We start from the raw sequence: 27,738 nt of genomic DNA, 5'->3' as shown, positions 1-27,738 counted from the left end.
GGGATTTCCTGAATTCCCTGGAGGACCCCTCTCGTCTGTGCACCTGTCTGGTAAACTCAGATTCTGTGTTCCCTGCAGAATATGCTTGCGACCAGCCTCCTGGCTGCTCCGATTGCCCCCCTCCCCCCCAACAGCTTTGCAAATCGGATTGTGTTTCAGAGACTCATCTGAGGCTCCCAAGGCTGCTTCCTTTTTTCTTCCCCCAGCCCGCGGGTTTATCTTTTTTTTCTTTTTGTTTTTTATTACTCAAATGAATGTATCACATCTGTAGTTGGATAATGATCATAATCCAATTTCACAGGATTTCCATCCCACAGCCCAAGCACATCCCCCACCCCCCAAACTGTCTCCTCTGGAGACCATAAGTTTTTCAATATCTGTGAGTCAGCATCTGTTTTGCAAAGATGTGCATTCTGTCCTTTTTTCAGATTCCACATGTCAGTGAAAGCATTGGGTGTTGGTGTCTCATTGTCTGGCTGACTTCACTTAGCATGGTAGTTTCTAGGTCCATCCATGTTGCTAAAAATGCTGGTATTTCGTTCTTTTTGATGGCTGAGTAATATTCCATTGTGTATATGTACCACATCTTCTGGATCCACTCCTCTGTCGATGGACATTTAGGTTGTTTCCATGTCTTGGCTGTTGCAAATAGTGCTGCAATGAACATCGGCGTACATGTGTCTTTGAGAGTCATGGTTTTCTCTGGAGAGATGCCCAGGAGTGGGATTGCTGGATCAAATGGTAGTTCTATGTTTAGTTTTCTGAGGCATCTCCATGCTGCTTTCCACAGTGGTTGCACCAATTGACAATCCCACCAACAGTGTACTAGGGTTCCTTTTTCTCCACACCCTCTCCAGCACTTATTGTTTGTAGACTTTTGGATGATGGCCATTCTGGCCAGTGTAAGGTGGTACCTCATAGTGGTTTTGATTTGCATCTCTCTAATAATGAGTGATGTTGAGCATCTTTTCATGTGTTTCTTGGCCATCCATATGTCTTCTTTGGAGAACTGTCTGTTTAGATCTTCTGCCCCTTTTTTGATAGGCTTGTTTTTTTTTTTTTTTGGTAAGGAACTGCAGAATTTGTTTATAAATTTTGGAGATGAATCCCTTGTCAGTCGATTCACTTGCAAAAATTTTCTCCCATTCTGTGGGTTGTCTTTTTGTGTTGTTTAGGGTTTCCTTTGCTGTGCAGAAACTTTGAAGTTTGATTAGGTCCCTGCCAGAGTCCAGCTTCAGCAGCCAGGATATTCCCTCCGGGGATGGACAGTGTCGGCGAAGCACACGGAGACAGCCTCTTTGTCCCTTCTTTCAGGGCGCTGGACTGCTCAAATTTTATTAGCATAGTTAGCAGTTTATACAGACAGCTTAATTGTAACTTACATCACAGTGCTTAGATCATATTCTCAAAGATTAAATTTTAGACTACATGGTACAGTAGATATACAATGTGTTCTAAAAATTTTAATCAAAACAGATACAATGCATCATGCAAAATTATAATGGCTACAAAACATTATGTGGAAAAATCATTATATGAAAATAAGGCAATTCGGTATAAAAACGTCTTGTGGTTACTTTTAGCAAGCGCCGCCCGTTATTGTTTTAAGCTAAACTTTAACAACTAGAAAGGTCACAAGCACAAGAATTTAACATTTACAAAAACTCATTTTTAGATTAAAGCTTGAGGCACTAACTTCAAAGCATTATGGTCAAGGGACACTATGAGAAAATATTTTTTTATATCAGAGCAACTTAATTTCATAAAACTTAAAAGCTCCCTACAAAACTTATTAAAAGCAAGATTATATTTTTCCATCAAGAATGATATATGTCTAACCTATTCTAACCTATTGTACACTCCACAATTACCTAACTCTAAAACCTATTTTTACTTGTAACAAACCAATGAACACTTTGTTTTGCTCACATTAGATCTGACTAGGGGGAATTTCACCAAGGAGAAGCTCTTATTATTTTATTACTGTTCCAATTTTTGTTGTTCCAATTTTATTGAATCACAAAACAATATAGAAAAGTAACAAAGAATAACAAACAAATAACAGAAAAGCCTGAGTTATAAGTAAATAACAGGAAAGACTGAATTTTTCAAGAAGCAATTTTTATTCTTGCAATATTTTGTAAAGCCTTCATTTTGCTATTGTTGTGTTGTTGTTGGGTTAGCAGGTGAGCCTCATTATTTTTAGAACTTGCCCTCGGAACTGTGCCGGCGGGTAGGCTTTTTTTCCTTGGTTAGGAACCCTGCCTTCGGAACTGAGCCATCAGGCTAGTTCCCTTCCTTGGCCTCCTGTATCTCCTTGGCTCCCCGCAGGTCCCATTTGCTTATTTTTGTTTTTGTTGTCAATACTCTGAGAGGTGGATCTGAGAAGATGTTGCTGTCATTTATGTCAGAGAGTGTTTGGCCTATGTTTTCCTCTAGGAGTTTTATAGTGTCTGGTTTTATATCTAGGTCTTTAATCCATTTAGAGTTTATTTTTGTGTATGGTGTAAGGAGTGTTCTAATTTCTTTCTTTTGCATGTGGCTGTCCAGTTTTCCCAGCACCTCTTATTGAACAAGCTGTCCTTTCTCTACTGTATATTCTTGTCTCCTTTGTCATAGATGAGTTGGCTGCAGGTGCGAGGGTTTAGTTCTGGGCTTTCTATCCTGTTCCACTGATCTATATTTCTGTCTTTGTGCCAGTACCATGCGGTTTTGATGATTGTTGCTTTGTAGTAGAGTCTGAAGTCCAGGAGCCTGATTCCTCCAGCTCCATTTTTCTTTTTCAGGAAGTCTTTGGCTATTCTGGGTCTGTTGTGCTTCCAAACTTTAAAATATTTTGTTCAAGTTCTGTGGAAAGTGTCCTTGGTAATTTGATAGGGATTGCATTGAATCTGTAGATTGCCTTGGATAGTATAGTCATTTGGATAATATTAACTCTTCCAATCCAAGAGCATGGTATGTCTTTCCATCTATTTGTGTTTGATTTCTTCCATCCATGTCTTATAGTTTTCAGAGCACAGGTCTTTTGTCTCTTTAGGTAGGTTTACTCCTAGGTATTTTATTTTTTGGATGTGATGGTAAACGGGATTGCTTCCCTAATTTCTTTTTCTGCTCTTTCATTGTTAGTATATAGAAATGCCTTCGATGTCTCTGTATTAATTTTGTATCCTGCGACTTTACCAAATTTGTGGATAAGCTCTAAGAATTTTCTGGTAGAGTCCTTAGGGTTCTCTAGGTGTAGTATCATATCATCTGCAAATAGTGATAGTTTTGCTTCTCCCTTTCCAATTTGGATTCCTTTTATCTCTTTTTCTTCTCTGATTGCCATGGCTAGGACTTCCCAAACTATGTTGAAGAGTAGTGGCGAGAGCTGACATCTTTGTCTTGTTCCTGATCTCAATGGGAATTCATTCATTCAACTTTTCACCATTGAGAATGATGTTCACTGTGGGTTTGTCATATATGGCCTTTATCATGTTGAGGTAGATTCCCTCTATGCCCACTTCCTGAAGGGTTTTTATCAGAAATGGGTGTTGGATTTTGTCAAAGCCTTTTTCCATGTCTATTGAGAGGACCATATGATTTTTATTCTTCAGTTTGTTAATGTGGTGTATCCCACTGACTGATTTGCAGATGTTGAAGAACCCTTGCATCCCTGGGATAAATCCCTCTTGATTATGATGTACAATCCTTTTCAGGTATTGTTGGATGTGGTTTGCTAGTATTTTGTTGAGGATTTTTGCATCAATGTTCATCAGTGAAATTGGCCTGAAGTTTTCTTTTTTTGTGGAATCTTTGTCTGGTTTTGGTATCAGGGTGACAGTGGCCTGATAACAAACAAATTTGGGAGTATCCCTTCCTCTGCAGTTTTTTTGAAATAGTTTCAGGAGAGGTGTTAGCTCTTCTCTAAATGTTTGATAGAATTCGCCTGTGAAGCCATCTGGTCCCGGACTTTTGTTGGAAGTTTGTTACTCACAGTTTCAATTTCAGTTCTTGTGATTGGCCCGTTCATCTTTTCTATTTCATCTTGATTTAGTCTTGGAAGATAGTACTATTCAAAGAATTTGTCCATTTATTCTAGGTTTTCTGTTTTATTCGCGTATAGTTGCATATAGTAGTCTCTTATGATCCTTTGCATTTCTGGGATGTCTGTTGTTACTTATCCTTTTTCATTTCTAATTTTATTGATTTGAGTCCTCTCTCTTTTTTTCTTGATAAGTCTGGCTAGGGGTTTATCAATTTTGTTGATTTTTTTCATAGAACCAGCTTTTTGTTTTATTGATCTTTTCTGTGATTTTCTTTGCTTCTATTTCATTGATTTCTGCTCCCATCTTTATGATTTCTTTCCTTCTACTAACTTTAGGGCTTGTCTGTTCTTCTCTCTCAAGCTGCTTTAGCTGTAAAGTTAGCTTGTTTATTTGAGCTTTTTCTTGTTTCCTGAGGTGGGCTTGTATTGCTATAAACTTTCCCCTTAGAACAGCTTTTGCTGCATCCCATAGATTATGGAGTGTTGTATCTTTGTTGTCATTTGCTTCTAGGTATTTTTTAATTTCCTCTTTGATTTCTTCAGTGATCCATTGGTTGTTGAGTAGCATGTTGTTTAGTCTCCACATGTTTGTGTTTTTTGCAGATTTTTTCTTGTTGATTTCCAGTCATATAGCGTATAGCGTTGTGGTTGGAAAAGATGCTTGATATGATTTCAATTTTCTTAAAGTTACTGAGGTTGGATTTGTAGCCCAGGATGTGATCCATCTTAGAGAATGTTCCATGTGCACTTGAGAAAACTGTGTATGCTGTTGCTTTTGGATGGAATGTCCTATAAATATCTAAGTCCACCTGGTTTAATGCATCATTCAGGGCCTGTGTTTCCTTATTGATTTTCTGTCTGGATGATCTGTCCATTGCTGTCAGTGGGGTGTTAAAGTCCCCGACTATGATTGTGTTATTGTCAATTTGTCCTTTAAAGTTGTTAGCAGTTGTCTTATATGTTGTGCTGAACCCATGTTGGGTGCGTAAATATTTGAAATTGTTATATCTTCTCTGATTGATACTTTGATCATTATGTAATGACCTTCCTTGGCCCTTAAACTATTCTTCATTTTAAAGTCTATTTGGTCTGATGTGAGTATTGCTACTCCAGCTTTCTTTTGATCCCTGTTTGCATGGAATATTTTCTTCCATCCTCTCACTTTCCATTTGTATGTGTCCCTAGAAGTGAAGTGGGTCTCTCGAAGACAGCATATGTATGGGTCTTGTTTTTGTATCCATTCAGCCAGTCTATGTCTTTTGGCTGGGGCGTTTAGTCCATTCACATTGAAGGTAATTATTGATATGTATGTTTTTATTGCCATTTTATTAATTGCTTCAGATTTGTTTTTGTTGCTGTTTCTTCCTTCCTTCTTCTCTTGTTCTTTTTTGCCTAGAGAAGTTCCTTAAGTATTTGTTGTAAGGCTGGTTTAGTGTTCCTGAATTCTCTCAGCTTTTGCTTATCTGTGAAGGTTTTGATTTCTCCTTCAAATCTGAATGAGAGCCTTGCTGGGTAAAGTAATCTTGGTTGGAGGTTTTTTCCTTTCATCATGTTGAGTATATCATGCCACTCCCTTCTGGCCTGCAGAGTTTCTGCTGAAAAATCTGCTGATAACCATATTGGGGTTCCCTGGTATGTTATTTGTTTCTTTTCCCTAGCTGCTTTCAAGATTTTCTCTTTGTCTTTAATTTTGGTCAGTTTGATTAATATGTGTCTTGGGGTATTCCTCCTTGGGATTATTTTGTATGCTACTCATTGTGCTTCCTGGATTTGAGTGAGTGGTTCTTTCCTGTGTCAGGGAAGTTTTTGGCTATTATCTCTTGGAATATTTTTTCTGTCCCTTTCTCTCTTTCTTCTCCTTCTGGCACCCCTGTAATGCGGATGTTGGTGCATTGAACATTGTCCCAGAGTTCTCTGAGACTCTCTTCATTTGTTTTCAAGCTTTTTTTTCTTTTGTGTTCTGCACCTGTAATTTCTACTAATCTGTCCTCCACCTCGCTTATTCATTCTTCTGCCTCCTGTATTCTGCTGTTAGCTACCTCTAGTGAGTTTTTAATTTCAGTTATTGTATTTTGCATCCCTTCTTTTTTTTTTTTATTTTCCCACTGTACAGCAAGGGGTCAGGTTATCCTTAGATGTATATATTGCAGTTACAGTTTTTTCCCCCACCCTTTCTTCTGTTGCGACATGAGTATCTAGACATAGTTCTCAATGCTATTCAGCAGGATCTCCTTGTAAATCTATTCTAGGTTGTGTCTGATAAGCCCAAGCTCCCAATCCCTCCCACTCCCTCCCCCTCCCATCAGGTAACCACAAGTCTCTTCTCCAAGTCCATGATTTTCTTTTCTGAGGAGATGTTCATTTGTGCTGGATATTAGATTCCAGTTATAAGTGATATCATATGGTATTTGTCTTTCTCTTTCTGGCTCATTTCACTCAGTATGAGATTCTCTAGTTCCATCCATGTTGCTGCAAATGGCATGATGTCATCCTTTTTTATGGCTGAGTAGTATTCCATTGTGTACATATACCACATCTTCCGAATCCAATCATCTGTCGATGGACAAAGCTCTACTTAAAAGAGACACATGCACCCTCATGTTCATTGCATCCCTTCTTATTTAAGTTTTATATCTTGTATCTCTTTGCTCAGTGTTTCCTTTAAGTTATCCGTCTTTGCCTCCAGTTCATTTCTAATGTCTTGCATCATCTTCAGCATCAATAATTTAAAGTCTTTTTCCTAGAGGTGAGAATCTCCTCATCACTTAGGTGATTTTCCTGGCTTTTTCCTTTCTCCCTCATCTGAGTTATATAGTTCTCTGTCTTTTAATTTTTATAGGTTTTTTGGTGTGGTGACCTTTTTATGGATAATAGAGTTGTAGCCTCTCTGACTTCTGATGTCTGCCCCCCATGTGCCTGAAGTTGGTATGGGGGCTTGCTGTAGGCTTCCTGATGGGAGGGGCTGATGCCTGCCCCCTGGTAGGTGAAGCCAATTCTAATCCCTCTGGTGGGTGGGACTTAGTCTCTGGATGGGGTTAGAGGCAGCTGTGTGCCAGAGAGGGGTCTGTAGGCAGCCTGTTTACTGAGGGGCGGGGCTGTGTTCCCACCTGGGTTGTTGTTTGACATGGGGCTTCTCAGCACTGACTGATGGGTGGGGCCAGATTTTCCCTAAATGGCCCCCTCCAGAGAAAGGCAGCTGCTGAATATTCCCGAGGGCTTTGCTTTTAATGTCCTTCCCTCACAACAAGCCACGTTCCCCCCTCTTTTCCCAGGATGTCCTCCAAGAACTGCAGTCAGGTTTGACCTAGATTCTTATGGAGACCTCACTCTGCCCTGGGACTCAGTGAATGTGAAAGTCCATGCGTGCCTTTTAAAAACGGGGTCTCCGTTTCCCCCAGTCCCATGAAGTTCCTGTGCACAAGCCCCACTGGCCTTCAATGCCAGATGCTCCAGGGGCTCTTTCTCCCAGGGCCAGGTCCCCACACGTGAGAGTTTGATGTGTGGCTCAGAACTCTCACTCCTGTAGGTGAGTCTCTGTGAACCAGTTAGTTTCCAGTCTGTGAGGCTTCCCACCCGGGAGGTATGGGGTTGTTTATATCACGAAATCGCCCCTCCTACCTCTTGATGTGGCCTCCTCTTTTTCTTCTGGAGTTGGATATCTTTTTTAAGGTTTCCGGTCCATTTGGGCGAAGATTGCTCAGCCTTTAGTTGTGAATTTTGTTGTTTTTAGGAGAGAGGTTGAGCTCCAGTCCTTCTATTCTGCCGCCTTAATCCCATCTCCCTCCCAAGGCTTGTTGCATTGATTTCCTTTACATTCTCTGGACAAGTTTACACCTAGGCTGAGGGCTGACTGGGGGGAACTTCCTGGAGGCAAAGTGTGCCCTGGTCCTGCTTGGACTTGAGCCCGTCAGAAGGACGTCCACGTCCCCCAGCTGCGTGGGTCCTGGCCTGGGTGTGCCCGCCCCTGGAACAGACCGGGAGAGCTGGGAGTAGAGCCTCCTGATTCCTGGGGGAGAGGAGGTCCCCGCCCAGGGCCACCGTTAGTCTGAACTCAGAGGCAAACAGGGAGATTGGGCCTTGGTTATTTTCCCGCCTGGACCTCATTGAGGCTGGAAGCTCCATGCTGGGGGTTTCTTCTCACCAGCCAGCCAGCCTGGCCTCTTCTGTCAGCTGGGCCTATGGAGGCAAAAGTTCTCAGAATGTTCTATTGGTGGTATATTGCTTGGCAAGTAAAAATTGAGTCTTTTTTTTTGCTTTTGCTTTTTAGGGCCGCACCCATGGCCTATGGAGTTTCCTAGGCTAGGGGTCCAACTGGCGCCACAGCTGCTGGCCTGCACCACAGACACAGCAATGCCGGATCCAAGCCACATCTGCGACCTATTCCACAGCTCACGGCAATGCCAGATCCTTAACCCACTGAGCGTGGCCAGGGATTGAACCCGCAACCTCATGGTTCCAAGTCAGATTCATTTCCCCTGTGCCAGACGGGAACTCCCAAAAGTGATTCTTTCAAAAATTTTATTTAGGTTTAGTTGAAGTACAGTTGGTGGCATTAGTTTCATGTGGAAACATAGTGATACAATTTCTAATAGATTATACTCCATTGAAAGTTTTTATGAAATATTAGCTACATTTCCCTGTGCTGTACCTATGTTCTTGTATTTGTCTATTTATACTTAGGAGTTTGTACCTCTTCCTCCCCTCCTCCATCTTGCCATTCCCCCTTCCCTCTCCCCACTGGTCACCACTAGTTTGTTCTCTGTATCTGTGGGTCTGCATCTTTTTTGGTTATACCCGCTAGTTTTATTTTTTATATTCCTCATGTAAGTGATATCCTAGGGTGTTTGTCTTTCACTTTCTGACTTCACTTAGTAGGAGAATAGCTAGTTGCATCCATGTTGGTGCAAATGTATTTCATTCTTTTTCATGGCTGAGTAATATTCCACTGTGTATATGTACCACATCTTAATCCATTCATCTGTTGATGGACATTTAGGTTGTTTCCATGTCTTGGATATTGTGAATAGTGCTGCAAGGAACACACGGGTGCATGTGTCTTTTTCAAGGAAAGTTTTGTCTGGATATGAGCCCATGGGTGGGATTTCTGGGTCATATGGTAGTTCTATATTTAGTTTTCTGAGGAACCTCCATACTGTTTTCCATAGTGGTTGTACCAGTCGACATTCCCACCAACAGAGTAGGAAGGTTCCCTTTTCTCCACACCCTCTCCAACATGTGTTATTTGTGGACTTACTAACGATGGCCATTCTGACTGGTGTGAGGTCGTCCCTCATAGTAATGGCTTATTGTTTATGTCGTTTTCACTTTTCTATTTTTTAATGTTTAATTGAGGATAGTTGACTTACCGTGTTGTGTTGGCTTAAAGTGTACAGCAAAGTGATCAGTGTATATATGTGTATGTGTGTGTGTATGCACACACACACACACACTTTTTCAGATTCTTTTCCCTTATAGGTTATTGCAAGATATTCAGTATAGTTCCCTGTGCTACAGAGGAGGCACTTGTTGTTTATCTATATATAGCAGTGTGCATCTCTTAATCCCACACTTGTAACTTCTCCCCCTCCCTTTGGTAACCATAAGTCTGTTCTCTATGTCTGTGAGTCTCTTTCTGTTCTGTCGATAGGTTCATTTATGGCGTATTTTAAATTCCACATAGAAGTGATATCATATGGTGTTTGACTTCCTCTGTCTGACTTCGCTTAGTATGAGAACCTCGAGGTCCATCCATGTTGATGCAAATGGCATGATTTCATTCTTCTTTATGACTGAGTAATATTCCATGGTGCACACCCCCCCCCATATCCGAAAGAAGGTGAATTCTGCTAACAGCAAGAACAGACTTGGAAGAGAAGCTCAGCCTCCAGGGGAGAACACACCCATAGCTGATTCTCTGATTGCATCTTTTGGAGGCTGCGAGCAGAAGGCCTGGATCACACATGCCTGCAGCCCTGACCCACAGCCACTGTGAAGTAAGGCATCTGCGTTGTTTTACGTTGCTAAGTTGGAGGAAATTGTTACCCAGCACGTGCTCACTGGTAGGCAGCTAAGGACTGGCAGAGCCGAGTGGAGAAAAATGAAGGGTTGACCAGAAGCCCCTTTCATGGGTCTGCCTTGGAGGGTGAAGCAGCTGGGAAGTGGATCCTCAGGCTGTGCTTTTAACGTACTCATTTCTTGGCAATTAGAAGGTAGAAATTAATGAGTAAAACAGCCCCTGAGCTGTTGAAAAGGCCCTGCTTCCATGCAGGAAAGCATGAGACAAGGAAATATAGCCATGTCTGATTGTGGCTTTTACTCTGACTCACTCAGAATGTCGCTGCCATCTCCGAGCCCAGCCAGAGTGACACCTGCCAGGTCCTTCAAGAGTGACCCACCAGGAGCCACGGCTTGTGGTTCACAGACACTCCTTCAACTCAGAACACATCGTCTCAGCGGGAATTTAGAGCCCAGAAGAGAATCTGCAGGACTCTTCGCTCAGCCTGAGGGGAAATGGGAAGCGGTTTTCCCTCCGCCTGGAGAAGGAAACCCCGGTGTGTACTTGTGAGCGTTTCTTCCTGCTGCCCAGTCCAGAGTCTGGGTGATGGACGCTGGATGATGGAGAAAGAACGGACCAGGGAGAAAAGGGCAGACGTCTCAGCTGAGAGCGTGACACTGGGTTGGAGGCATTCAGGTCCGCGTAGAACCCCGGAATGTGACCTGCGGGTCTTCGCTGATGTCACCGTTAAGGGGTCATGGGGGAGGGGTAGCCAGTGTGTCTGGTGTCCTTGGAGGAAGGTTGCTTGGAGATGCAGGGGAGAAGACTGTGGGGACAGATGCAGACAGCGGGGTCGTGCATCCGTGTGGCAGGGAACACCAAGGATTGCTCAGATACCCCCAGAAACTCAGAGAGGTCGGAAATATCCCCCTGCAGAGCTTCCAGAAGGAACCCTCCATAATGACACCTTGACCCTGGGTCTCTAGTCTCCAGAAATTAGAGTCAGTTCCTGTCCTCGAAAGCCCCCCAGTTTGGTATATTGTTACAGCAGCCCTGAGGAAGTGAATCCAGTCCTTGACAACTGTTGAAAATATTGGGGTGATCACCTCTGCTCAAGGGGGTTCCACCCCAGTAGCCAGGAGGTGAGACATCTGATATGCTCGCGTGGAGATCTGAGTCCCCCGGCATGTATGAGGATGAGTTGCCGATATAACAAGCTGGCAGGTGAGCACAGAAGAATAATTATTTCTCCCCCACCGTGTGGCGTACAGACCTCACGGGGCTGGAGCAAAGGGTGCATGGTTATCCCCCTCTGAGATCATGGATCTGTCTCAGGGCAGGAATATTTCACAGTGGAGGAATATTGAAGTTTCACACCATAGCCTGTCCACAAAGCAGGTGTTGCCCTTTTGGGTGAGGGAGAGTGGCCTCCTGAGCAGGTCCTGATGGTTGACTCGTATATTGAAATACGGAAATTCAGGGAGTTCCCATTGTGGCTTAGGGAGAATGAACCTGACTAGTATCCATGAGGACGCGTGTTTGATCCCTGACCCTGCTCAGTGGGTCACAGGATCTGGCATTGCTGTGAGATGTGATGTAGGTTGCAGATGTGACTTGAGGACCTGGCATTGCTGTGACTGTGGTGTCACCGCAGCGGTGGCTCTGATTCAGCTCCTGGGTTGGGAGATTCCATATGCTGCAGGTGCTTTTTTTTGCTAAAAAAAAGCAAAAAGCCAAAAGCAGTATTGCAATTCAGATGCAGGTGGGTCCCACGGTGAATGCAGGTGCAGTTAGGCATCTTTAGCAATCTCCCGCCTTCCCACCTGGTGGGGTCTGCTGGCGATGAACCATTGTCCTGTCCCTTGACCTCTGTGACTGGCCATCGTCCTTACTTGTTTTATGGGCATTAAGAGGAGCATCAGCCCCCAAGGGTCCTACCAACACATGGTGTGATTTTTTAAAAATAGACTTAGACAGACTTACCTGGCACAGATGGTCCCAACCCCATGGGCCGATCAAAAGATGGTGAGAAGACATGCATTGTTAACTATAAATCATCCGTGACTCCCCTTATCCATGGTGGAAGAACCCTTTGCAGGGAGACAAATAGGGTAGCTCCCCAGCAGAAAAGCAGCGGCTCTGCCTTTCGAAAGGCAAAAACAACAAAAGTCCGCCACACTGTGTCTTAATCAGTTCAAGATGCCCCAAGCAAATGCTGGAGGGTGGGGCCTTATACAGCAGGAATGTCTTCAGCCGCAGTTGTGGAAGCTGAAATCTGAGATCTTGCGGGGGCAGGCTCAGGTCCTGGTGGGGCTTCCTTCCTGGCTCACAGAGGGCTGCCTTCTCGCCATGTCCTCACAGGGTGGAGAGAAAGAGATCTGGGGTCTCTTCCTCTTCTTGAAAAGGGCCTAATCCCATCACAGGGCCCACCCGCAAGACCTCATCTGACCCAATCCCCTCCCCAAGCCGCCCCCTCCAAACACCGCCCCACGAGGGGTCAGGGCTTCAACCCGCAGATTTGGGGCGAGGACAGAACCCACTCCACGCAACTCAGTCTCCTGGTCCTTGTAAATGGCATCATTCCGTTGCTCAAACCAAAACGGAAGCTTGACTTCCTCCTGCACATTCGCTGTCTTTTCCTGCTGTGCCGGGTCCCTCCAGGGCACGTAGTCCCATCTGTCCCGTTACCCCATGATGGCGGCCCCCCACCCAGATGCCGCCACCATCACTGGCCTGGAGCACGTCCCCGTCTAAGCCCTGCCCTCTCTTTCCTTTCTCCAGCTCACTCTCCAAGGAGCCTCCCCAACTGCGCGGCCTCAGCTCCAGGCCACGGCCTCTGGACAACTCCCCCTCCCCCACCGTCTCCCCCAAGAGACGCAGGCTCTGATCTCCCCCACGCCCACCTCCCCACTCAGCTCAGGCACACCAAGCTTCTCTGTCCCTTGACCCCACAGGTCTCATTGGCTTCTTTCCTTGAGGGGCTCGTTCTTTCTCGGAAGCCTCGAGATGCGTGTCACCTCCCCAGAGAGACGATCCCCGAGGGTTCCGAGTACAGGGACCTCTCTCGCCCTCGGTTTGCCTCCTCTAGACGCATCTCACGTGATTCGACCCTTCATTCCTTTTTTATTCACCGTTTATCCCTCCTCTTGCGACAGTGGTTCCATGGGGGCAGCAGGCGTCTCCACTGGGAGACTCTCCACGCCGCTGGGACCTGCCTCACAAGTAAGCAGATGTGCTCGATGGGGAGAGAGGATGGCTGTTCTCACTTGCCTCCCGTCCCTAGAGCAGAATCTCCTCCCCGCACGATGGCTTCTGCCCTCTTCTCCCCCCATGAGAACTGCCCATCCCCCAAGGCTGATCCCTAGGGCAGATTCTTCTTTAAATTTTGGGGAGTAGACATACCACCCCCCCCCAGAACTGCCCATCCCCCAAGACTGATCCCTAGGGCAGATTCTTCTTTAAATTTTGGGGAGTAGACATACCAGCCCCCCCCAGAACTGCCCACCCCCCGAGGCTGATCCCTAGGGCAGATTCTTCTTTAAATTTTGGGGAGTAGAGTTGACGTACAGAGTTGTGTGAGTTTCAGGTGTACAGCAGAGCGACTCGGTGACACATAGACGTCTATCCCTTCTTTTTCAGATTCTTCTCCCGCGTAGGTGGTGACACAGTCTCAGCAGATTTCCCTTCGCCGGACGGTAGGTCCTTGTAACCCCTGTGTTTCGTATGTAGTAACATGTATATGTCAGTCCCTCCCACTGCAGCCACTGTGCAGAGCAGCAGGTTCTTGTCAGGACAGTGACTTCTTCTGTCACGTCAAAACGCCAATCAAGGGAGTTCCTGTCGTGGCTCAGTGGTTAATGAAGCCAACTGGCATCCATGAGGATGCGGGTTTCATCCCTGGCCTCACTCAGTGGGTTAAGGATCTGCTGTTGCCATGAGCTGTGGTGTAGGTCACAGACATGGCTTGGATCCTGTGTTGCTGTGGCTGTGGTGTAGACCAGCAGCTGCAGCTCTGATTTGACCCCTATCCTGGGAACCTCCATATGCTGTGGGTGCAGCCCTAAAAAAGACAAAAGGAAAAAAAACAAACAAACTCCAATTAAGGAGTTCCCATTGTGGCTCAGGAGTAATGAGCCAGAGCAGTATCCATGAGGATGCGGGTTCAGTCCTTGGCCTCACTCAGTGGTTTAAAGGGTTGCTGTGAGCCACAGTGTAGGTCACAGATGCAGCTCGGATCCTGCATTGCTGTGGCTGTGGCCAGTGGCTACAGCTGGGATTTGACCCCTAGCCTTGGGGGGGGGGGGGCTGTACTGAGGGTGTGGCCCTAAAAAGACAAAACCAAACAAAACCCCGATAGAGGGGTTCTAAGAGGGAGAAAGCAGTGGCCTGCCTGCAAGACAGATCAGGTGGCACTTCTATACCACCAACACAGAAGGAGATTAGCTGGGCAAGTTGCTTATGATGAAACCACACACAACACAAACGAGAGTAATTGAAAACGACGGAAAAGATTTTCGTTAGAAAAATACGATTTGAAAGACGTACAAGATTCACAGGACGTTTGGGTGTTTGATGCGAAGAAATAAACAAACGAGAGAAATAGTCTGTAGGAAATAGAAAAACATAACTGCTGACGGTCAAGTCCTGATGCAGTTCCTTGGCGCTGGGAGAAATCAAATTTGGGGAAAGTAGAACACTGACAAGGAAAAAATGTTCCCAGCATGCAGAGGAAAGTTTAAAATGCTTATGGGGCAAAACAAATCAGTTTAGAGACGTTGAGAAGAGTCACCAAAGCCAACTTGTGACAAATGGGATTTCCTGCAAAGGAGGGTGGGACCATGGCTCAGAGGCGCTAATTACAGGAAGGGCAGAAGAGAGGTGTCAGCCAAGGGAGCAGAAAGATGTCTGCATGCTGAGCTCTCAGTGAAGCTTTGGAAGAGAACCAGCTCCAGACATGTTCCAGCAGCATTCATACAAGACACTCAAAACTCAGTGCATGCTCATGGAGAGAGAAAAATCACAGAAGAGCCAGCTCTGGTGTGGCTTCATCTCATCTCAGCCACAAGAAAGGATGCCATGGTATCAAACCGCCAAGCACTGGTGAGGGAAAAAAGAAATCACTATGAAAAATTCCACAATTGGGAGTTCCCGTTGTGGCACAGCGGAAACGAGTCTGACTAGCATCCACGGGGATGCAGGTTCGATCCCTGGCCTCGCTCAGTGGGTTGAGGCTCTGGCGTTGCTCTCAGCTGTGGTGTAGGTTGCAGATGCTGATCAGATATGGTGTTGCTGTGGCTGTGGTGTAGGCTGGCAGCTACAGCTGTGATTTGACCCCTAGCCTGGGAACCTCCATATGCTGCAGGAGTGGCCCCCCCCAAAAAAATTCCACAATGAAGCCATTGTAAAATTCTCTTCCCCCCAACACAGTGCTAAAATAATTATCTTTATCGTTAATACACTCAGGACCCTGGGTGGAGGGGGGAGAGAAACTCCATTCTAAGGAAGCAAAGGAATCCTGCAGCCAAGTGGATTTACCCCCTAAATGGGACATTTTTTGCGTCATGCAGATTATTTGCATCAGAGCAGTCAGGAAGTGAAAAGAGGGTTTGAGGCTTAATCCACACTTCAGAAAGACATCAAAAACCAGAGAGCAAAACAGATGATGGCTTTGCAAAGTTCTGCGAAAATTAGGGCACAGCCGGGTCATCCTTGTCTGCAAACCTATCAATCTGTGGAGCAGGGACAAAATGTCTTTAGTAGGATTTTCTAACGATGACTAAATAATTTGCATATTCTTCTGTGAGGGAGGAAACCAAAATGAGCTGATGGTAATGTGTTTGATATTTTCCTCTGTAGATTAGCGCTCCTTAAAAAGGGGGATAAATCTTCCCACGTGAAAATTTGGAAGTGAAAACCTTTTAAAGGATTAAAGTACTTGCTAAAATCCCCTCGACTGGCATGAGCTTTGAAGAAAAAAATTACAATTGTTTGGGAAAGAGATCTACCCAAGACAGGATATTTTTAGAGCCAGGCATCCATGAGCCTGCTAAAATGTCTTTTTCCTAATTGCAGAAATTCCAGAGAGTCCCTTGACTTTATGGAGCACCCTATTTAATACGTAGAAAACGGAAGTGGCTGGTCCGGGTCCCCAGGACCGAATTCCCTTGCCGTTTGTAGAATCGATGAATCCGTTCCTGGTGAGTGTACTTGTGTGTGTGTGCCTTCCATGAGATGCTTAGTAGAACGTAATTCTTAACATTGACCTTACCCTACAGGTGTTGGGGGGATTAGGTAGGTATCTTCTGCTATATTGATTGTGTTGACTGCTGTCTGCAGTGGGTCTTCAGAGATGGAGATTCAACTTAGGATTTCCATTAAGGCATGTGCTTGGGTCCGCCTGGGACAAGGAGGGAGCGGACGAGACAGCACGGCCACCTGTGGTCCCTTTGGCTCTGAGCCATAGCCGAGTTGAGAGCCGTTCATCCGGTCCATGGCATGGCACCTTTGCTGGGCGTGAATTACAAGGGAAAATCAGACACAAAAGGAGAAGAGGATACAAGCAAATCGTGGACCTGAGTGTGTAGGATTTAAGCCCTGCTCCTAGCACAGCACACATCTTCACTCTCTCCATCTCCACAACAGCCTGTGAAGGAAGGTATGGACCCTTCTGGCCGATTCTCCTAAATTAGAAGTTTGAGGCAGGATGTTTGAGAATGCACCTCAAGATCCCACAATTAGCAAATGTGGAAGGTCTGGATGCAGGGCGTGGGGGAAGGAAATGACTTGTATTTAAGTGCTGGGGGGCTGATGATTAATTTCAAAATATGGTCACAACCTTTGGAAAACTCGTAAGGTCTAGAATTTTTGAGGTGGAAGGGCAGAAGTTCCTTCTAGGACAGAAATGCCCAGATCCTTGCTGGGGAGTCATCGGCTTCTCCTGTGTAGCAGCTGCCTTCTCACCTCCCTGATGGTGACTCTTGGGTCTTCCACTGAGTAGCCATTCCTGTGGTGGCAGCAGAAGTTAGAGAAGGAGTAGGTGTAGTGTCACAGACTGTCTCCTCAACCAGCCTCCCCTAAATGCTTCTTCAGTGACCTCTGGTTTTTGGACTTCCACGTTCATTTCTGCTTGGTCCACTTTTAGCAAGAACCCTGTTCAGATGAACCAGGGCCCCCAGCCCTCCATATCTGCTCACCTCTGAATGTGGTCACCTCTGTATCTAATCGCTTCTGTGCCTGTTCACCTCCACATCTGGTCACCTCTGAATCTGATCACTTGCATGTCTGGTGATCTCCATGTGTGGTCACCTCCATGTCTGTTCACCTCCACATCTGGTCACCTCCACGTCTAATCGCCTCCGTGTCTGGTCACCTCCACGTCTGATCACCTCCAAGTCTGGTCACCTCCACGTCTGTTCTTCTCCACGCCTGGTTACCTTCATATATGATCACTTCCACATCTTATCATCTCCTTATCTGGTCAGATCCATGTGTGATCACCTGCACATCTAATCCCCTCTAAATCTGATCACCTCCACGTCTGATCATCTCGTTATCCAGTCCCCTCCATATGTGATCACCTCCATGTCTGGTCACCTCCTGTGTGATCACCTCCCCATCTGATCTGTCTGGTCACCTCCATATCTGATCACTTCCACATCCACTCACCTCCATATCCGATTGGGTCCTCATTCTCCACCATCCCCAGGTGATGTCCCCCTGCTCTGCCTTCAGCAGGACTTGGTTTAGCTGGAATCCTCTCACCCCTGATGTTTCTCTTAGTTGTCTTCCGTCCACAGATCCCACCTACTCCTTGGCAACAAACCCCCTCTTGGTCACCTCTGTGGAGTTGAGTCTGGCTCTGTATACGGGTTGCTTTTCCCATATTGCAATCGTCCCAAATGAAATCTGCCTTTACCACTTTAACTTTTTCCATACTCTATTTTTTCTTTAACAGCAGTAGTAATAGTAGCAGTTGTTGTAGCAATAATTGGAATAGGCATAGTCAGGGGAGTAGCCGTAGTAGCAACAGTGGAAGTCGTTGTTGTGTAGCCGTTGCTCTGGTAGCCGTTGTGGTACCAACGGTATTTATTACAGCACTAGTTGTAGATGTTGCAGTCAGAATACTTGTAAAACCAGCTGTGGTGGTAGTAGTTGAAGTAGTACCAGGGGTTTTGGTAGGAGTAGTAGCCATCATCATGGTAGCCGTTTAGCAGCGGTAATAGCAGCAGGTGAGGTGACAGTCATTGTAGTAGAACTGGTTGTAGTCATGGCAGTTGTACCATGGTGGCAGCTGTGATGGGGGTGCCCGTGCTGGTGGTCATGACTATAACTGTAGTAAATGTTAGTGGTGGTTGTGTGATGGTGACAGTGGGACTAATCATTGGACTCATTGTAGCACTAGCGATACTTGTAGGATACTAGTGATACTTTGTAGCAGATGTTGTGTAAGTGAGAGCTGTAGTGATAACTGCAAGAGCTGTGGTGGTAGGAGTACTAATTAGTGTAATAACTGTAGTTGTGGCACTAGAGTAGTGTTTGTCTTAGTAGCAGATTAAGTGCTGTAAGTGCAGAGTTAAGTAGTTCTTGTGGTGGGTCTAGTAGTTCTAATTATAATAATTGCAGTCGTAGCGCTAGTAGTAATTGTTGTAGTGTTTGCTGTAAGAGGAGTTGTGAGATAACTGTAGTACCACATGGAAAGGTTGTGGTGGGGGTGGCAGTCGAACTCATTGTAGTCGTAGCACTGGTATAATTGTAGAAGTTTGCGGTAGTCATGGTCGCAGTTTTTGTAGCAGTGGCAGTTGTACTAGTTATGGCAGTCAAAGAAGTTGTGATAATGGGAGTTCCCATCGTGGCTCAGTGGAAACAAATCTGACTAGTAACCATGAGGACGCGGGTTCGATCCCTGGCCTCAGTCAGTGCGCTGAGGATCCAGCATTGCTGTGAGCTGTGGTGTAGGTCACAGATGCACCCTGGATCCCGTGTTGCTGTGGCTGTGATGTAGGCCTGCAGATGCAGCTCCATTCAGCTCTTAGCCTGGAAACTTCCATGTGATATGCTGCAGCCCTAAAAAAAAAAAAAAAAAAGAAGAAGTTGCGATAGAAATAGTTGTAGCATAACGGTATCACAGCATAGCAATAATTGTAGCAGTCAGGATAGTAACAGTAGTTGGTGTAGTTGTAATATCACAGTCATACTAGTTATAGTAATAGTAGCTGTAGCAGTAATTGTAGTAGGAGTCACAGTGATTGCTGTGCTTGTAAGGGTAAGAGTAAGTGGCCATAGTACTAATTTCTGGAGTCGCTGGAGCAGAGTCACAACTGGAGCAGCAGCAGCAGTGGTCATGGTAGTGGTTGTGCGCGTTACAGCCGTGGTTGTCAGAGTGACCACTGTGGTTGTAGTTAAACACGTGCTCATGCTGCAGTCACTGGAGCAGAGCCACAACTGGAGCAGCAGCAGTGGTCGTGGTAGTGGTAGCACATGCTACACTGTTGCAGTCATGAGACCACTGTGGCCGTAAGAATCGTAGTTATGGTAATTACACTAATACTCCTCAGCGTAGTCCTCGTGCTTGTGCAGTAGCTGCAGACCAGCACCTCTCCCAGCAGCCCGGCGTGGAGACCTGCCGAGGGCCATGATGCTGTTGGAACACCTCCACCCTCCCCCTGACTTGGGTGCAGCCTGTCGCTTCCTCTGGGCAGCTGTCTCTGTCTGCCCACATACCCACCTCCTTACCTGCCTATACACCTGTCATCTCTTTATGTGTATCTCTCAGTCTCTCTACTTGTCTATTATATCTGTCCATAGTATCTATCATCTACCTACTTGGCTCTCATCTACTCATTGTATCTGTCTACATACCTCCTTATCTAACCGTACATCTATCTGTCATCTCTTTATATGTATCTCTCATGTGTCAATAATTTATGTGTCATCCATCATTGAAGCATCTGTCTACTTAGCTATCATCTGTCATATCTCTATCCATCCATCCATCACATTTGTTCTGTCATTTATCCATCATTGATCCATCCATTATATGCATTCTATCTTTTATCCATCTATCCATCCATCCTGTCCATCTGTCATTTACCCACCCATCCATCCATCCATCTGTCCATCTGTCCATCCATCATATCTGTTCTGTCATTTATCCATCTATCCACCCACCCACCCACCCATCATGTCTATTCTGTCATCATCTATCCATCCATCCATCATATCTGTTCTATCACTGATCCATCCATCCATCCATCCATCCATCCATCCATCCATCCATCATATATGTTCTCTCACTTATCGTCTATCCATCTACCCATCATATCCGTTATACATTTATCCATCCATCTGCCCATTGTATCTATTTATCATTTATCCATCCATCCATATCTGTTGTATCATTTATCCATCTACCCATCCATCATATCTGTTCTGTCATTTATCCATCCATCCACCCACCCACCCGTCATGTCTATTCTGTCATCATCTATCCATCCATCCGTCATATCTGTTCTATCACTGATCCATCCATCCATCGATCCATCCATCCATCTATCCATCCATCTATCCATCCATCCATCCATCCATCCATCCATCCATCCATCCATCCATCTGTCCATCCTCCCCTTGAGTTAATATGTGACCTGTCATGTCCTCTTCGAGGCTGAGTGACCTGTCCACGCTCTCACAGCTCGTACCCGGCAGAGTCTCAGCCCTGCATCTTCTCCTCTCTGCCAGGCTTGGGAGAGAGAATGAATAACAAGGCACTTTTAAAAAACTGAGACAAACCCCCCAAACAGCCCCTAAGGGGGCTTTCTTCCTGTCCTCAAAGAACTCTCCAAGTGAGGGCATGAATGCCGGGGGGCGATGGGGCGGGAGCTGGCTTCTAGGTTACAGGTGACAGGAAGGTCTCTGTCCTTGGGGTTTCTGTAGGAGCGAAGTCTGGAGGGTTTTTCACTGGGACAGACCTGTTTGTATCCAAGGATTAGGACGACCACTGAGAAAACGGTGAAACTAAACGCTGTTCCCCTCCCTGTCTCCAGAGGCAGGAGACCTCACAAGAATGCTGTGCCTTGTCTGGAACGGGCTCTGCCCCAGGTGGGGTCTTGGCACACCTTTGCATGTCTGGCCAGGTCTGGTGGCCACTGTGGCCACAGTCAGGGAGCCCCAGAGAGCTTTGCAGCATGAGGCTGTGCTACAGCAACAGGGCTGTTCCCCGAGTCTCTGGGATCAGAGCTTGTCTTTTAAACTGATGGGACACAGCTTTGCATCGCAAAGTGGTACCCAGCTGTGCAAGCAGCCTGGTCATGGGTGACCTTCCCCCTGCCATGGCACCTGCTGAGAGGTGTCTGATCTTGGCATAGCCCTGCCTTGCGTGCTCTGCGAGCCGCCTCCAAAGTGAGATATCTTCCTGATGCAGGATGATTAGGACTTAAATCTGGTCTCGGGTTCCCAGCTGGATGACAGGTGGTCTGACCTGGGAGAGACTTTGGGGGGCTCCACCTTCATATGGAAAAGCCACAGCCCACGCTGGCTCTGTGCTGTATGTGGTGACGATATCTGAACCCTTTCAATGCCGAGAACATCTCAGTGACGCTTCAGCTTGGATTTGGCTCATACGTGATGCCCAGAACCCTTCGTTCTATGTGCATTTATAACAAACACAGACATCTGCAACCATACACGTTCCCACACATACATACACCCAGCACATACACACACATGGGCTTACACAGACACACACAGATACCCACACACTTTGTCGCTGATACCTTATTAAAAGCATAAATAGGAGTTCCCATTGTGGCTCGGTGGAAAGGAATCCGACTAGTATCCAAGAGGATGCGGGTTCGAGCCCTGGCCTCACTCAGTGGGTTAAGGATCCGGCATTGCCGTGAGCTGTGGTGTAGGTCACAGATGCAGCTCAGAGCTGGTGTGGCTGTGGTGTAGGTTGGCAGCTGCAGTTCCAATTCACCCCAGCCTAGGGACTGCCATGTGCTGCAGGTGGGGCCCTAAAAAGGGAAGAAAAACAAAATAAAACAAAACAAAACAAAAAACAGTATACTTTCCATCCACTCGCTGTACAGCCTGTCCCAGTGTATTTCGATATATTTATCATGCACGTTTTCCCCAGACAAGATCGGAAAGCCTGCTCTTTTTGTTCCCACACAGCAGAAGCGGGGCTGTTCAGCAGGCAGCAGTGAACTGTCGCACGTACCCTAAAGGGCCAGACTCTTGCCTTAGGAAGCATTTCCAGGGCGATGCCGTCCTCTCTCTACCCTGGTTCCTGCCCGCAGCCCCCAGGGATGCGAGCAACACGCCTTTCGGCCTCACCCCCAGAGGGACCTCTCACCCCGTCTCCAGGCAGCCTGTGCCTTGTCACGTTGAGACGTGAAATTAGCCACCGTGGATTTTCTCTGCAGTTTCCTCTCTAATCGCTGAGAAAAGTGAATCCTGGAGAAAGTGAGACGGAGGAGCATGTGCAGGCCTCATGTTGAGAGCTTTCAATTCCCGTCCTGCACAGGCTGCTGGGCCCGGGTGGATTCATTTGCTTCTCTTTTTTGGTGTGTTTGCCTTAAAATTTCAGGAAAGTGACCTGTCAGTAGACGGACTTTTCAGCTTAAACTATGGTACAGGTGGCCTCAGATACAGTCCCCTGTGCTTAGGGCCGAGGGAAGGCTCTCCAGAGACGGCCGACCCCCGAAGGAGCCGCCAACAGGTGCAGGGCGGCAGGGGAGTCCAGGGAGAAAGAACCTGGAGTTCAGGCTGCGTCTCGGCAGGTTCAGGGCAGGGCCTGGGGGGCAGGGAGGTGGGGGAGACCCTGGGGCATGGAGGAGGACAGCTGGCAGGACGGGAGCTGGCCCTGGAGAAGAAGGCAGGGCACCCTCACCCCGTGGCTGAGCGCCTGTGGGAAATAGTCCTTTCGTCTTAACCCTTTGGGTGACAGTTGTCGAGTTTCTGGCGGCACCTGGGAGGTTCTCTGGCCTGGAGTCCCGACAGCTGGGTCACCTGTCACCTTCTTCGTCTCACATCAGCTCTAAGTGGACTCAGGTCTTGTGTTAGGAGGGTCTCCAGGGAGGCAGGATCAATACGAGCTCTGTATCTGTCTGTCTGTCTGTCTGTCTGTCATCCATTCATTTATCTGTAATCTGTGTGTCTGTCTACCAGTTATCTGTCTGTCTCTACCCACCTACTTATCTAACTATCCCTCCATCTGTTTATCTGTGTGTCTGTCTACCAGTTATCTGTCTGTCTCTACCCACCTACTTATCTAACCATCCCTCCATCCGTCACCTGTTTATCTGTGTGTAACTCTCATCTATGCGCCCATCATATCGAACCACGTTATCTGTCCATCCCTACGTCCCTACATTCGATACGTCCATCTCGCATATCCATCCATCCACCCATCATCTAAGCCTCTTCCTACCTCTCTCATCTATTTATATGCATATGTCATCTGTCTGTCTATCCACCCACCCACCCATCTCTTTCCATCCACCCATCCATCTTCTCTATCATTTATCCATCATCTTCTCTATCATTTATCCACCTATCATCTAAGCACCTCTCTGCCTACTTGTCCTCTGTCTATACCCACCTATTTATCTCACATCTATCTCTCATCTATTAGTATGTATCTCTCATCTGTGTATCTATCATCTCTGTCCTTCCATCTGTCTGTACCTACCTCCCTGTGTCTCATTTATTTACGTTTGTGTATCTGTGGATCATCTAGGCATCTATCTATCTACCAAGAAAGAGAGATTATTTTTAAGGAACTGGCTCATGCAGCAGTGGGAGCTGGCAGGTGCAAAATCTTCAGGGTAGACCAGCAGGCCCAGGAAAGAGCTAATATTGCAGCCAAAGCTCAGAGACCATCTGCTGGTGGAATTCCTTCTTCCTTAGGAGGGGTCAGTCTTTATTCTCTTAAAGCCGTCAACTGATGATATGAGGCCCACCCACGCTGGGGAGGGCAGTCTGCCTTACTCAGAGTTCACCAGGGTAAATGCTAATCTCATACTAAAAACATCCTCAGGGAAGCCTCCAAAAATCACATTTGACTATAAATCTGGCCACTGTGTCTCCGGCAGACCCATAAACTCAACCATCACAGATATACTCCCCATTCAGGGAGAGGGAGAAGCAGCCGTGACACACTGACTAAAGACCTGGCTGGGGGCAGGAGCCAGGGACGGGCTCCACAACCTCTTGAACAGAAACACCACGGAGTTCCCGCTGGGGCTCAGCAAGTTAAGAATTCGACACAGGTTTGATCCCTGGCCTCACTCAGTAGATTAAGGATCCAGTATTGCCTGAGCAATGGTGTACACCGGCAGCTGCAGCTCCAATTCCATCCCTAGGCTGGGAACGTCCATGGGCCACAGGTGCAGCTGTAAAAAGACAGAAAAAGATAAAGAAAGAAACAAAACATCATCACTGAGATTCCACACCTGACCAGGGAGGCCTCATTGATGACAAATTCTTGGCCAAGCCAAGTGCCTGATTTGGTAAAATTCTCACATCTTCTGCCTCATTGGCCTGGAGTTTTATTAAAGATACAAACATCACCACCTGTTCTTTATCCTAAGGTCCGACCTTCCTCAAAGTCTGAAAAATACGATGGCACCCTCATGCATGGTGTGGCAAAAACATCTCTTTCCTCCACAGCTCATTTTTGCATAAACAAGGCAAAAGAGATCAGAGACCACCTCAGGAGTCTCAGACTTTACTGTGAACATGATCCCCAGGGGATCTTGCGTAGAATCCAGATTCTGATCCAGCAAATCCAGGGCAGGTTCTTTTATTTAAATATTTTTAGTGCAAAGTAGAGTTGATTTATGGTGTTGTGTCAATTTCTGCTGTACAGCAGCGTGACCCATTCATCTGTGTGTGTGTGTGTGTGTGTGTGTGTGTGTGTGTGTGTATACACATACATACATTTTTCTCATTATCTTCCTTCATGTTCTTTTTCTTAAATGTTTAAATTATAGTTTATTTACAGTGTTGTGTCAATTTCTGCTGTACAGCAAAGTGACCCAGTCTCTCATATATATATATACACACACACACACACTTTTTTCTTAGTGAATTTTACTACATTTGTAGGTGTGCAACAATCATCACAACCAAATTTTTACTGCATGTCCATCCCAAACACTCAGTGCATCCTCCCACCCCCAACCTGTCTCCTTTGGAAACCGTAAGTTTTTCAAAGTCTGTGAGTCAGCATCTATTCTGCAAAGAAGTTCATTGTGTCTTTTTTTTAGATTCCACATGTAAGTGAAAGCATTTGATGTTGGTGTCTCATTATCTGACTGACTTCACTTAGCATGATAATTTCTAGGTCCATCCATGTGGCTGCAATTGCCATTATTTCTTTCCTTTTAATGGCTGAGTCATATTCGATTGTGTGTATGAACCACATCTTCTTTATCTACTCCTCTGTCGATGGACATTTAGGTTGTTTCCATGTCTTGACAATTGTATAGAGAGCTGCAATGAACATTGGCGTACATGTGTCTTTTTGAGAGTTTTGCCTGGATAGATGCCCAGGAGTGGGATTGCTGGATCAAATGGTAGTTCGATGTTTAGTTTTCTGAGGCATCTCCATACTGCTTTCCACAGTGGTTGCACCAATTGACAATCCCACCAATAGTGTACTAGGGTTCCTTTTTCTCCGCACCCTCTCCAGCACTTATTGTTTGTGGACTTTTGGATGATGGCCATTCTGGCTGGTGTAATGTGGTACCTCATCGTGGTTTTGATTTGCGTCTCTCTAATAATGAGTGATGTTGAGCATCTTTTCATGTGTTTTTTGGCCATGCACATGTCTTCTTTGGAGAACTGTCTGTTATAGGTCTTCTGCCCGTTTTTTGATGGGGTCGTTTGGTTTTTTGGTTTTGAGCATAGCAGGTGTTTATAAATTTTGGAGATGAATCCTTTGTCAGTCATTTCATTTGCAAAGGTTTTCTCCCATTCTGTGGGTTGTCTTTTCACTTTGTTTAGGGTTCCCTTTGCTGTGCAGCAACTTTTAAGTTTAATTAAGTCCCGTTTATTTATTATTCTTTTTATTGTCATTATTCTGGAAGGTGGATCTGAGAAGATGTTGCTGTGGTTTATGTCATAGAGTGTTTAGCATATGTTTTCCTCTAAGAGTTTTAGAGTATGTGGTCTTATATCTAGGCCTTTAATCCATTTTGAGTTTATTCGTGTACGGTGCTTGGAAGGGTTCTATTTTCATTCTGTGACAGTGGCTGTCCAGTTTTCCCAGCACCACTTATGGAAGGGACTGTCTTTTCTCCCTTGTATACCCTTGCCTCCTTTGTCAGAGATGAGTTGACTGTAGGCACGTGGGATTTATTCTGGGCTTTCTGTCTTGTTCCCCTGAGCTCCATTTCTGTCTTTGGACCAGTACCATGCGGTTTTGATGACTGTAGCTTTGTAGTATAGTCTGAAGTCAGGGAGCCTGATTCCTCCAGCTTCACTTTTCTTTTTCAGGATGGCTTTGCCTATTCTGGGTCTTTTGTGCTTCCAAATAAACTTTTAAGATATTTTTTTCTAGTTCTGTGAAAAATGTCCTTGGTACTTTGACAGAGATTGCATTGACTCTGTCAATTGCCTTGGGTAGTAGAGTCATTTTGATAACACTGACTCTTCAAATCCAAGAGTGTGGTATGTCTTTCCATCTCTTTGTGTCATCTTTGATTTCTTTCATCAGCGTCTTATACTTTTCAGAGTACAGGTCTTTTGTCTCTCTAGGTAGGTTTATTCCTAAATCTTTGATTATTTTGGATGCTTCCGATGGTAAACAGGGTTGCTTCCCTAATTTGTCTTTCTGATTTTCATTGTTAGTATATGCAAATGCAGTCAATTTCTGTGTATTGATTTTGTGTCCTGTGACTTTGCCAAAATCATTGATGAGCTCTGACAGTTTTCTGGTAGCCTCTTTAGGGTTTCTAGGTACAGTATCATGTCATCTGCAAACAGGGATATTTTTACTTCCTTTCCTTTCCAATTTGGATTCCTTGTTTCCTTTTTATGTAAAGCTGTATGAGATGTTTGTATATTTTGGAGATTATTCCCTTGTTGGTTTCTTTGTTTCCAAAGATTTTCTCCCATTCTATGGGCTGTCTTTTCATTTTCTTAAAAATGATTTCCTTTGCTGTGTAAAAGCTTTGAAGTTTAATTAGGTCCCATTTGTTTATTTTTGTTTTCATTTTTATCACCCTAGGAGGTGGATCCAAAAAGATATTGCTATATGATTTATGTCAAAGTGTGTTCTGCCTGTGTTTTCCTCTAAGAATTTTGTAATATCCAGCCTTTTGTTTGGGTCTTTAATCCTTTTTCAGTTTATTTTTGTGTATGGTCTTAGAGAATGTTCTTTTTTTTTTCCCACTGTACAGCAAGGGGATCAAGTTATCCCTACACGTATACATTACAATTACATTTTTTTCCCCACCCTTTGTTCTGTTGCAACATGAGTATCTAGACAAAGTTCTCAATACTATTCAGCAGGATCTCCTTGTAAATCTATTCTAAGTTGTGTCTGATAAGCCCAAGCTCCCAATCCTTCCCACTCCCTCCCCCTCCCATCAGGCAGCCACAAGTCTCTTCTCCAAGTCCATGATTTTCTTTTCTGAGGAGATGTTCATTTGTGCTGGATCTTAGATTCCAGTTATAAGTGATATCATATGGCATTTGTCTTTGTCCTTCTGGA

At 45.5% G+C, this 27,738-nt stretch overlaps 1 protein-coding gene across 13 annotated transcripts in view; it reads left to right on the top strand.

Moving 5' to 3' along the window:
- The window catches only part of LOC110255319 (polyprenol dehydrogenase), a 339,610-nt gene that overhangs the window by 277,583 nt on the left and 34,289 nt on the right, over positions 1–27,738 (top strand). For 3 of the 13 annotated variants that reach the window (XR_014834927.1, XR_014834922.1, XR_014834930.1), the window contains exons 9-10: positions 13,662–13,717; positions 16,095–16,219. The gene's annotated coding sequence lies outside the window, so the exon portion shown is untranslated. Of the gene's footprint in view, positions 1–9,674; positions 11,247–13,177; positions 13,245–13,661; positions 13,718–16,094; positions 19,114–27,738 lie in introns of those variants that run through there. The other 10 variants (XR_014834908.1, XR_014834915.1, XR_014834919.1 and 7 more) reach the window with 9 other exon arrangements.

The sequence above is a fragment of the Sus scrofa genome, chromosome X (genome assembly GCF_054392235.1).
Source record: "Sus scrofa isolate SSC_HxYL_T2T_F1_AM1 chromosome X, Sscrofa_HxYL_maternal_Yorkshire_Landrace_v2.0, whole genome shotgun sequence".
NCBI classification, from domain to species: Eukaryota; Metazoa; Chordata; class Mammalia; order Artiodactyla; family Suidae; genus Sus; species Sus scrofa.
This window is presented reverse-complemented; position numbering and strand designations above follow the sequence as displayed.